The 12601-nt window shown below is 42.2% G+C and overlaps 1 protein-coding gene across 4 annotated transcripts in view; it reads left to right on the top strand.

The window, feature by feature from the left end:
* The window catches only part of KIAA1549L (KIAA1549 like), a 204259-nt gene that overhangs the window by 85329 nt on the left and 106329 nt on the right, over positions 1-12601 (top strand). The window contains exon 1 of one of the 4 annotated variants that reach the window (XM_060766573.2): positions 2980-3175. The exons of the other annotated variants lie outside the window; for them this stretch is intronic. The gene's annotated coding sequence lies outside the window, so the exon portion shown is untranslated. Of the gene's footprint in view, positions 1-2979; positions 3176-12601 lie in introns of those variants that run through there. 4 annotated transcript variants of the gene reach the window in all.

The following is a 12601-nucleotide window of genomic DNA, read 5'->3' as shown; positions in this document are numbered from 1 at the left end:
TTGGGTGTGATCCTGGATTCATTGTTGAGCCTGGATCCCCAGGTTTCAGCGGTGACCAGGGGAGCATTTGCACAGCTTAGGCTCGTGCGCCAGCTGCGCCTGTACCTCGGGAAGTCTGACTTGGCCACGGTGGTACACGCTCTGGTCACATCCCGCCTTGACTACTGCAACGCTCTCTACGTGGGGCTGCCCTTGAAGACGGCCCGGAAGCTTCAGCTAGTCCAGCGCGCGGCAGCCATGTTACTAACAGGAGCGGGACGCAGGGAGCACACAACGCCCTTGTTGTTCCAGCTCCACTGGCTGCCGATCTGCTACCGGGCCCAATTTAAGGTGCTGGTGTTGGCCTACAAAGCCCTAAACGGTTCCGGCCCAAAATACCTTTCGGACCGCATCTCGGCCTATGAGCCCACGAGGGCCTTGAGATCGTCTGGGGAGGCCCTTCTCTCGATCCCGCCTGCTTCACAGGCACGTCTGGCGGGGACGAGAGAGAGGGCCTTCTCGGTGGTGGCCCCCCGGCTGTGGAACACCCTCCCTGTAGATATCAGACAGGCGCCCTCCCTTATGTCTTTCCGTAAGAGCCTAAAGACATGGCTATTTGAGAAGGCATTTAACTAAGTGCTACAATAATTTGGTAATGACGACTGGAACGGAATATGGATTACGAGACTGGTTATGATTCTAAGATGAGACGGAGCGGATTATTTAGTGTAATTATATTATTGTTGTATTATTTATATGTTGATTTCGTTATTACCTTATTGTAAATTGTCTTTTATATGTTGTACACCGCCGTGAGTCGCCCTAGGGCTGAGAACGGCGGTCAACAAATGCAGCAAATAAAATAAATAAATAAAATAACCCATTAGGGGACCTTGGGCAGATCCCACTCTCTTAACTTCAGAGGACGGCAAAGGCAAATTCCCCCTGAACCAAGAAAACCTTGTGATAGGGTTTCCATAATTGAAGGCAAACAACTAAATAACCACAAGAAGCTAATTCTGTAGTCTTGTGTTTGAATCGCCACTGTGAAATAAAGAGATCAGACACAAGAGGTGGAGAAATAAATGGGCCATTTATTGTGCTGCTGGAAGGCTGAATGCAAAGGGCCATTTATTGCACTGCTGGAAGGCTGAATGCAGAGGGGAGGGAGCTACCTGTAGGAAGGTTCCCAAGGGAATGTCAGCCGGAACCAACTGGTCCTTAGTGGGGGGATTCAAGTGGTCCTCTCCGGCCATTTGGTTGGCCCTTCTGTCCAGAGATGTGGTTTTTGTGTGGCTGTAGAGCTAGAGAGGCCACAGGAGAACTGAAAATGAAGGAGAGGTAAAGAAAGGAAAGCTATCAAGGATATTCCCATTCCTCAGTGAACTGCCATTTACACTGCAGTGGATCCTATGTGAAGGAAATCTAGAATTCAGATGCATCCGATTTGTCAAGATTAGAAAAGGCTAAATTTACACCCAAAAGCAGAAGGGTTTCTTTCTGCTTTTGATCTAGCAGATGGATTCTACTGACAACAGGCAGGAGGTGGTTTTGACCACCTTCCATCTTTTTCCAACCTCATAACTGTGTGGACTACAAACATGCTAGATCATGTGTGGGTTATGAGCATGGTAAAATGTCATTTGCAGTTACACAAAACAACAGGACTCCTCACATCAAAGACTGGGCAGCATTGATTCTTCCCTTCTTTCCCCAATTAGCTGTTCAGTTAATTTCTACTTAATTCAGTGCAGCTGTGCTGCTCTTTGCTGCATATGTCTTTGGGAATATGCATGACAGTTCTGCAAAAGTCTGTGGTTGCAGAGGAGTTCTATACTGCAGAGAGTTAAACTTGTGTGCAATTTTCTTCAAGGCCAGGACCTTAGGGATGATGGAGAGTAATGATTTTTAACAGCAGGAGTCAGGGATGATCACATTACTTACAAGTTATGGAGTGAGATATGCTGATAAAGTCTTTATGCCATACTCTCATGTCCTGTGGACTGGCTGGCAGCTTGGCAGGGAAATCTCCCCAGAGGCATTATTTTTATTTTGAAAAACAAAAAACAAAAACAAAGTATTATTCATGCTGAATTCCACATGCTGGTAGGGACTAGAGCAGTGGTTCTCGCTCTGTGGGTCCACAGGTGTTTTGGCTTACAACTCCCAGAAATCCAAGCTAGTTTACCAGCTGTTAGGATTACTGGGAGTTGAAGGCCAAACCACCTGGGAACTCACAAGTTGAGAACTACTGGACTAGAGTGGCATGTACCATTGTAGGAGAACAATAAATGAATAAGTATTGTTACTGGATTAAAAATTCCCATGCTTATTTCAAGAGTTGTATTCCTGGAACTATTGCTCACCCACTTTTTTTTTCATGTCAGGAGCGACTTGAGAAACTGCAAGTTGCTTCTGTTCTGAGAGAATTGGCTGTTTACAAGGACGTTGCCCAGTGAACGCCCAGATGTTTTTGATGTTTTATCATCCTTGTGAGAGGTTCTCTCATGTTGTTGACAGAGGGAGCTCATCCGGGCTCTCCCTGGATTTGGACTGCTGACCTATTGGCCAGCAGTCCTGCCATCACAGGGGTTTAACCCATTGTGCCACCGGGGGCTCCTGCTCATCCATTGTGAGATGTAGATGAAATAGCAATTTACTTTCCATATTATGAGGTACTTATCCCTTTGTGCTGACATCATTACATTTTCTGTGCAGACTGGTGTGTGTGGAGAGGACATTTCTCTGGGTGCTGTCTTTTCTTCTTTCTTTCATTCATCTCTTTCACCTTTCTTTGTTGATGCATTTGTTTAGGAAGTGCTGGTTTTGACCTATAAAGCCCTAAACGACTCCGGCCCAGTGTACCTGTCCGAACGGATTCTCCCCTATGAACCATCAAGGTTATTAAGATTTCCGGGGGGGGGGGGGGGGCTGCTCTCGGTCCCACCACCCTCGCAATCACGGGTGGTGGGTGACGAGGGACAGGGCCTTCTCGGTGGTGGCTCCCCGGCTTTGGAACTCCCTCCCACTAGAGATTAGATCTGCTCCCTCCCTCCTGACTTTCAGGAAACTACTAAAGACCTGGCTCTGGAATGTGGCATTCGAGGACTGAATCTATAACCTCTGTCCACAAGGAAGGAGGATGATGAACTGTGACTATGACTATGACTATGACTGGATTGACGACTTGGCTTAGGTAATTGTGATGATGATGTTTTTATTGTACTTTTTTGTACTATTTTAATCTGTAATGACGTTGCACTTTGTTGTACTTATATATTATTGTATTTGCATATATGTTGTAAACCGACCTGAGTCCCTCGTTGAGGTGAGAAGGCTGGTATAGAAAACTTCTAAATAAATAAATAAATAAATAAATAGGAAGGCAAAGCAGGACCACTTCTTTAGGAGCTTTGCAGTTATAGCTTTTGGCACTATCATATATGAAAGTGGCCAATTATCTGATATACAGTAGAAAAATTGCCATGGCCATTGTTAGAGATATGGATGAAATCCTTGTATTTGTCCCATTTACTGGTAGGCTTAGTAGGAGATTTTTTGATGAGATTTTTTGAATATCTATAGAACCCACTGTATCTATGGGTTCAGCACCCATAGATTTTGTTATCCACAGGGGTGAGTGGGTCATGAAACCAAACCTTATTGGACACCAAGAGCCCATTGTACTTGCTGTGCAATTATGAGAACAAAATAAGGCATTCACAGGAAAGAAAAGGAGTGCATACTTTTACAGTAAATGACTTGTGGAAGAACTCTTTTGCCTTTTGCATTGTAATTTGCCAACAGGCTTTGGCAATGAATCAAATAAGACGGAGTCCCGGGCACCAGCTGCTGCTGAGAGAGCTGAGAGAGTCTGGGTGGTTTATAATGCTTTGAGTTCCGTTCATGAAACATTTTACATGAACTGTAGTTCTATGTCTATGTTTATATGTATATGTGTGGCCTGACTTTTCCTTGTGCTGTCCTAGGCTCAAAAGGTCATGTGAAAAGCATGTGGGTTTGTGCTGAGATCAGCCCTGTTCAGTTGTTTGTACTCATTTGCAGAAATTCCCAGAAGCAACATTTGTAGTTAACTTCATTTTATTTATAAATACAAGGCAAGTTCTTGGCAGTAACTAAATATAAATATCAACAAAGCATTGTATGGTCCAATATAAAATATTAATGGCACTAGGGATGATTTTAAATTTTACATTGTGTTCATTTTTTTACTTTTACCCCCATCTTGTTGTGTTTTTTTTTCTGTAGCAATTGACTGTTGCAGTTAAATATGCAAATAATATTTTTAGAGGCAGAATCCAGATGTGCACTAGGAGTAATGTGTCTAGTTTCCTTAGCCCTGCTTGTCCTTGCTAGGCTTAGATATTTTCTTATTATGTGGGAAATCTTGAAAGAGAAGAGCTTGGGAGAGTTATTTCTTTGGTTTACAGCTTCTATAATTTTCCTGCCATGACCAGTGTGGTTATGGCAGCTAGAGGGTTCTTAGGAGATACAGTCCAAAAAAGTAATTTCCTCAAATTCTGTGAGCGTACTTGCATTACTTACTTACTTACTTACTTAGGCGATCCCTCGTTGGACGAGTAAGATGGTCTCCCATTATGGGTTTCCTTGTGGGTCCGCATGTGGCTGTGGAGCCCTATTCTTGCTCTGCATCTTCTTCCGCAGTGTGGGCATTGGTTTCCAGGTGGAAGGCAGTCCCAGTCGGGGTTGGCTTGACGCGCCTTCCTCCTGGCACGTTTCTCTCTTTCACCCTCCACTCGTGCCTCCTCGAATTCTGCAGCACTGCTGGTCACAGCTGATCTCCAGCTGGAGCGCTCAAGGTCCAGGGCTTCTCAGTTCTCAGTGTCTATGCCAGAGTTTTTAAGGTTGGATTTGAGGTAATCTTTAAATCTCTTTTCCTGTCCACCAACATTCTGTTTTCCGTTCTTAAGTTCAGAGTACAGCAACTACTTTGGGAGACGGTGGTCAGGCATCCGGACAATGTGGCCGGCCCAGCGGAGTTGATGTTGGAGGACCATCGCTTCAGTGCTGGTGGTCTTTGCTTCTTCCAGCACGCTGATGTTTGTCCGCTTGTCTTCCCAGGAGATTTGCAGGATTTTCCGGAGGCAGCGCTCATGGAATCATTCCAGGAGTTGCATGTGACGTCTGTAGACAGTCCACGTCTCACAGGCATATAGCAGGGTTGGGAGGACAATAGCTTTATAGACAAGCACCTTGGTATCCCTACGGATGTCCCGGTCCTCAAACACTCTCTGCTTCATTCGGGAAAATGCTGCACTTGCAGAGCTTAGGCGGTGTTGTATTTCGGCATCGATGTTGACTTTAGTGGAGAGGTGGCTGCCAAGGTAGCGGAAATGGTCAACATTTTCTAATGCTACACCATTAAGCTGTATCTCTGGCATTGGGGAGGGGATGGCTGGTGACTGCTGGAACAGCACTTTGGTTTTCTCAATGTTCAGTGACAGGCCAAGCTTCGTGTATGCTTCTGCAAAGGTGTTTAGAGTGGCTTGTAGATCTTCTTCCGTATGCGCACATATGACATTGTCATCAGCATAGTGGAGTTCTATAACAGATGTTGTTGTAACTTTGGTTTTGGCTTTCAGTCTGCTGAGGTTAAACAGCTTGCCATCTGTCTGATAGATGATTTCCACTCCGGTGGGAAGCTTTACATCAACAAGGTGAAATATCATAGCGATGAAGATGGAGAATAGAGTTGGGGCAATAACACATCCCTGTTTGACACCGGATTCCACTTTAAATGGGTCACTTTGGGAGCCATTGCTGTCTAAGACTGTTGCCATCATGTCATCATGGAGGAGCCGCAGGATGTTCACAAATTTGTTAGGGCACTCGATTTTTTGGAGGATGGTCCAGAGAGCGCTGCGATTCACTGTGTCAAATGCCTTTGCAAGGTCGATGACTGCCACATACAGAGGTTGGTTTTGTTCCCTGCATTTTTCTTGGAGCTGTCGTGCAGTGAAGATCATGTCCACGGTTCCTCTGGAAGGGCGGAAGCCAATCTGGGATTCTGGGAGGGTGTCTTCTGAGAGGGGCAGAATGCGGTTTGCAAGGATTCTTGCGAGGATTTTCCCAGCGGAGGTTAGAAGGGAGATACCTCGATAGTTTCCGCAGTCTGTTCTTTCCCCTTTTTTGAAGAGGGTGATTGATGATGGTGGCATCCTTGAAATCTGCTGAGATTTTCTCAGTCACCCACACTTTTTCTATGAGCTGGTGGAGTTGGTGTGTCAGCTCGGGTCCTCCCTCTTTAAAGATTTCAGCAGGGATCCCATCCGGTCCGCTGGCTTTGTTATTCTTCTGTTGGCTGATGGCATTGCTGACTTCTTCCAAACTAGGCAGTGCTGCAAGCTCATCCCTGGTTTGTTGTGGAATTTGTGAGAGGACCTCTTCAGCCAGATTGGAGCTGCGGTTCAGGAGGCTTTGGTAGTGTTCTTTCCAACCGCCGTGACGTGCTCCTCACAAGAGCCATGACAGGTGCTGACGACTGCTGGACTGACCACAGGCTAATCCGATCCTCGATGGCTATCAAGATCGCTCCCAAGCGCAGGCTCCAAGGAAGGAAGACAAGGTGCAAAATGAACACTCAAGCCCTTCAGGAGCCCTCCAGACGAGCCCATCTCCAAACAGCACTCAAGGACCATCTACTCACAGTATACCCCGAAAATGTTGAGGAACATTGGAACAAACTGAAGACCTCCATCATCCAAGCCTGCAAAGAAACTATTGGATACCAAACCAAGAAACATCAAGATTGGTTTGATGAAAATGACATCGAGATCCAACAACTAATTGACAAGAAAAGGAAAGCCTTCCAAACATGGCAGAGAGACATCAACTGTGCTGCTAAGAAAAAGATTTACACCAGTGCAGAAGCTGAGAACTCAAGAACATCTGGTGGACAAAGAAGGCTGAAGAAATCCAACACTTGGCAGATACCCATAATGCTCAGGGATTTTTCAAAGCCACAAAGGACCAAGAAACCATGGCATACAGCCTCTACGCTCATCAGATGGAACCAAACTCCTGAAGGACCAAAACTCAACTCAATTGCACTATGTACTTGCATATGTTTATACCATTTGCCTGATCTGGAAACCTGATCAGGCACTATTTATGATTTCCTCCTTTGGATCTTTTGTTTATCACGCAGAGGTCAGTGGACCTGATCATGGCAGATTTTCAAACATTTAATAGTAACCATATATGCATGAGGCTAGCCAATGAATGATTTTGATTGGGGTGACAGTGCATGGAATGGTGCAGTTACACCTCTCTTCCCTAGTTGTGGTCCTTTCATAAATCTTCATCCAATACCAGAAGTTTTTTTATTGCCGGTTATAGCATAAGAGAGAGGATTTTGGGTGGATGGTGATGAAGATGATGATGTTGGTAATGGTAATAATATATTTATTACCGCTTCTCCTTGTGGCTTGAGGTGGCTTAGTGATGGAGTGTGGCAAAACTTCTCCTTCCTGAAAGCATGCAATCTTAATTTAAAAGGTATCCTTGGTGCTTACTGTTGAAGTCTACACTAACACTTGTAACAAAATAGGTTTGTGATCCCAGATACTGCCACCCATAGGGATAAAAAATATTAGGGTTGTGTATTGCATATTTGATCCTGGTCCGTGTGAATACCTGAATTGGACTTATGCACACACATGAAATGAGATTTTTTTTGTGTCAGGAGTGACTTGAGAAACTGCAGATTGCTTCTTGTGTGAGAGAATTGACCATCTGCAAAGATGTTGCCCAGGGGACGCCCAGATGTTTGATGTTTACCATCCTGTGGGAGGCTTCTCTCATGTCCCTGCATGGGAAGCTAGAGCTGACAGACGGTAGCTCACCTCACTCCCTGAATTTGAACAGCCGACCTTTCGATCAGCAGTTCAGCTGGCACAAGGGTTTAACCATTGCACCACCGGGGGCTCCGGATGAAAAGAGATGTGGTTCATGGCAATCTGTTACTGGGGCCCTGCTTCTGTGCATTCAATTTCATGTATTCTTTATTGTGGTGCACATGTGATTCTTAAAATTGGCACATGTGATCAATATTGGGCATCCAATCTTTATTCACTTGTCTCTCAAATATCACCAGCTTTTTTTCAAAATTGCAGTTTAATACAGTTAGAAATTCAGTGCAACCCTGTCACTGCTAATACACTTTCCCCCAATTTTGTACTGTTTGGTCGCTTATTTCCTGTGTTCTATAATTACAAGCTGTTCTTTGTCCTCCATGCCTGGACTGCTTTGTGCTTCTAGCTTCTCTGTCTCTTAAACCGATCCTTTTGGCATTGTCAGGCATGTACAGGAGCTGGGAAACAATGTCGAGCTTTGATAATTAGCTGTTCAATGCAGTACATGATATCTGATGGGTAATTTTAGAAGAGCAAAGCCCAAAGGAAATGCAGGATTCTGAAAGCAAAGATTGCAAAAACAGTTTTATCTTCACAATTATTCTGGAATGTATTTCTTCATTTAATTTCTGATTTACTTTTCCAATAGCTACTTAGACATATAATAAATCTAATAAAAATCAAGTAGGATTAAAAAAAATTCAGGAAATCATACAGGTAGATACTGCTTAGTATGTCAGACAAGGAAATCAGGTTTGGGCTAGTTGTTGTCATAGCTTCCATGCCCTCATCAGCTTCATTTTATTTCCCTCAAATTGCACATACTTGTGGCCATTTCAGCATGTGTGTGTGTGTTCATGTGCCTTCACATTTTTTGTTATTTATTGCAACCCATGGATTTCATAGGGTTTCTTAGGCGAGGAATATTGTTAATCACAGCAGGTTTTATCTTGCTGTTACTAGGCATGCTGGATAGCTTTGAGAACATTGTGAGCCGCAGATTAGCATTACCAAGACTGAATAAGTTCATTTTTGTTTGCCATAATAACCATACTCATTTCTATAAACTACACTTTCTAGCATTTGTTTGTCACAGTAGTTTTCGGTCCTGCCATTACCAGGCATGCTGAATAGCTTTGAGAATACTGTGGGTTGGGATTAGCATTATGGAAGCTGGAGAAGGTAATGGTCTCCCTCGCTAGGAAAAGTTGACTTCCCCCCAGAGTTGGTCTACTGTCTTTCACTTTCTGTCAGTTTTCCTAAGACAAGTCTCCTGCATTCATTAACTTAGGTGGAGGTGGCAGACTTGCAGATACGTGGGATGTTACCATATAAGCTCAAGCCATCCTGGTTAGTATTAATCACTCTGTCTTACTCTAGGCACTTAGAAGTTAGGGATAAAATCCTGCCGCGGTTAAGTATTTTTATGTTCCATTCGTTACAGTGGTGGAATAGAAGGCGTGCTTAAATCACTCCTGTTTTAATCAGCAGGATTCAAAATGCTTTTGGCTAGATTGTGCCCTAATTGTTTTGTTACTTGATCTTCCAGGTATAGAAGCAAAACTGAGAGCTCTGTAATTCTCTGGATAATGTTTCTATTTCTGATCAGAGGAAAGAACATCAGTTCTTTCCTCAACTCTTTAGCATCCACACAGATTTTCTTGTTTGTTTTGCTGGGGTTCTACAGCCAATTTCTCCAAATATTTTGGCCTTCAGTCAAGCTTTTTGAAATTGACTTTTGATTGAATGGGTTGTAACCATATCTTATATGTGGCCAGGCCACAATGCACCATTTGTGTTTATGGAAAGTCCTTCTGCATGAGCAGTGGTTTAGGGATGATATCCTAGTCCTCGTGGAATACAGTTTGATGCGAAGCTCTCTGACCTTAGGTGAAGGCTTTTGAGATATTTTGGATTCTTTATCTCTTTTCTCTTTCTCTTTATGCTCAGTGTTCCTAAATGTTTCATTTTGAAGTAAAGTCCAGAAGCGATAAATTCAAGTCATTTTATGTCATTCTGTTTTGTTTTTACCCTGCTCATTAGCAACCCTGTTAGAGTGGCAAACAATTAAAAAGGTTAAAAGCCTCGATTGTTTGGTTGAGGAAAAAGTTGAATGTAGATAACAACAATAACAAAATCACAATAAAAATTGGGATGATAAAAAGTATTTTTCCAGAAGCAGCAAAACATTAAAAATAGGCAAGTATTCAGGAACGGGAGTCTTTCACTGTCAGGGTTGCACTACTGAATAGGCTGTTGTCCCTTTAGCAGCTGCCACAAGTTACTTAACGGGCTCGTCGACTCGATCTTTCTCTTCTGAAGGAGTATAAATGCTTTAGTACCTTCTTTTTTTGTTTATCTTTTATGAATGTATTTGTTCATTTCAATGATATCACTAGAAATTCTCCTAGATTAAAATAGTTATCACAAACAGCAAAACAGAATATATATATTTTAGAACTTTGCCAGTATTTCCTATATATCAGCATCCTTTTATAAAATATATTTTCTGTTTTCACTATAATAGTTTATAGACATACAAACATGCAGATCTGAAATTCTGAAACTACAATCACTGCTTCTGGTCTTGAAATCCATGTGTTCTTAACCACAATATGCGTTGTGAGTTAGGCAAATGTGCTTTTATTGCTAGCTATAGTTCGTTCAGAATGGCTTCTGTGAGGGCACTGATCTGTTGCATATCTGCTGGGTTTAACAATTTGAGCATGAACGCAATTCAATTCAATGCAATTCATTATCCCAAAAGGATGATAGAGTCCACATTGCATCTCATTAGCAGCTGCTAGTTCGCTCTTCTTTCTGTAGCTAGAGTAATGTCTTCATTGAACTGTTCCTGGTGAACAGGAAAAGGTAGATTATATAAGTTTGCTTGAACTTTCTGTTAAAATATATCCTTTGATTCATTCAAAGTTGGCATTGACTAATTTGATTTATTCTTCTACATTCATCCTTATTCTTCCCATTGTTGTAACTCACATCCCTTGTTTCAATTTGCGCGGGTTGGTGTTAGAAGCATTCAATTTTATGCCTTTTTGACATGTGTCTGTCTTTCCTCCCTACCCAGTTAATATATTTGAAATACGTTGCTACTTACCTGAAGTATATTATTAATTTTATTTTTTCCCTGTTAAGTATCAGTGATTCCTTAAATCAATTTAAAATGTGGCAAAGGCAAGTACCTCCCTCTTTACTATGAATCAGAGTAGCTCTTAAATCAAGGAAATGTGAATCAATCCTGGTCATATAAAATCTACATTTGATATGATAATAATTCTTTAAGAGAAGTCAATAAAGTTTTGTCAAGTTATTTCTCCCCAGTTGACTCAGTTTAGGCACCTCTCTGTGTGCCTTTAAATAGTTGGTCAACTTATGTTGTTCCCAAAAATTTAATGTGGTTTTTTTAAGGCATGGAATACTCTCGAGGTGATTTTGGGATTTCCTTCCTTTGAAATGTGGGTGTTCTTCCATCCAAGTGCTAATAGGACTGACCCTGCTTAGTTTCCAAGATAAGATAGGATTATTTAGGCACACAGGCGGGCATCTGTTTAATTGTTTAATTAGTTAATCTGTTAGGTAATTAAATTGTACAGTGGCTTCTTCGTGGTGTCTGTGAAATCGCACATATGGGTTTGTTTGCACATGTGTGGTGTAGTTTGGAACCTTTTAGATCTCTAATGAAAACATTTTGGAGGTAGCCCCTCCCACTCTCCCCAGATAGTATAAGTAGCCATGGGCGGGGCTGAGCCTCAGTTCCTTTTTTCCACCGCTGATTGCAACGAGGAACTTTTTCTCTCTCTGCTTTCTGCTATACCATTGTGCTGTACTTCACTACTTGTTACCTTTCCTAACGGTTTTTGACTCGGACACCTGTGGACTCACTGCTTTTCTCTCTCCTTCGACCTTGGACAGCATATCAGACTTACATTGCTCTTCTCCAGCCTTGACCCGAACTGGACACACACTACAGGCTGGTCACCATTATGGCCTCTGCCTTTCTCTTTAAAAATTGCTCCGCTTGTGGGACTAAGCTCTCCAAAGCGGATAGCCACGCCAAGTGGTTACTTTATTATTATTATTTCATCAGAATATATCGTTAATTAATTTTCCAGAAATAAGAAAATAAAGAACCCATATCTAGGTCGCGAAAATACATTTAAGAAAAGACATAAACATGTTTTTACATCTCAATACAGCTTGTACATTCTATCATTAAACATGTTGGCATTTTACATTCTCTAATCTAAAATAACAATGCGACAATAACCTGCTACTCATCTAATTTTAAACTTTTCCCTCATGAAACATGTTATGCTTATAGTTCTATAACAATTTTCTCTCTATTTGTGTACATTCTGTTTTATTATTCCCCTACCCTTTTCTTGTGCCACCTTCACCTGGACCTCGTCTTATCTAGTTATTCCAAAATGTCATTGTTTCTCATGCGGGTTTATTCTTCTTTCCATCAGTGAATATAAACTCAATACATTTAGCCCATATGCCCTAAAATCTGTTTGTTTACAAATATCCTTTTTAACTTTAATGTCACAAGTCAGTTTATCATTGATCGCTATATTTTGATTATATGGCAGTGTAGACTCATATAATCCAGTTCAAAGCAGATAATGTGGATTATCTGATTTGATAATCTGGATTATATGGCAGTATAAAAGGGGCCCAAGGGTCAGTGACACTACTTTCAGTAGTTC

This window comes from Anolis sagrei, chromosome 1 (genome assembly GCF_037176765.1).
Source record: "Anolis sagrei isolate rAnoSag1 chromosome 1, rAnoSag1.mat, whole genome shotgun sequence".
NCBI classification, from domain to species: domain Eukaryota; kingdom Metazoa; phylum Chordata; class Lepidosauria; order Squamata; family Dactyloidae; genus Anolis; species Anolis sagrei.
Note: the sequence above shows the minus strand (reverse complement) of the source record. Positions and strands in the feature narration are given on the sequence as shown.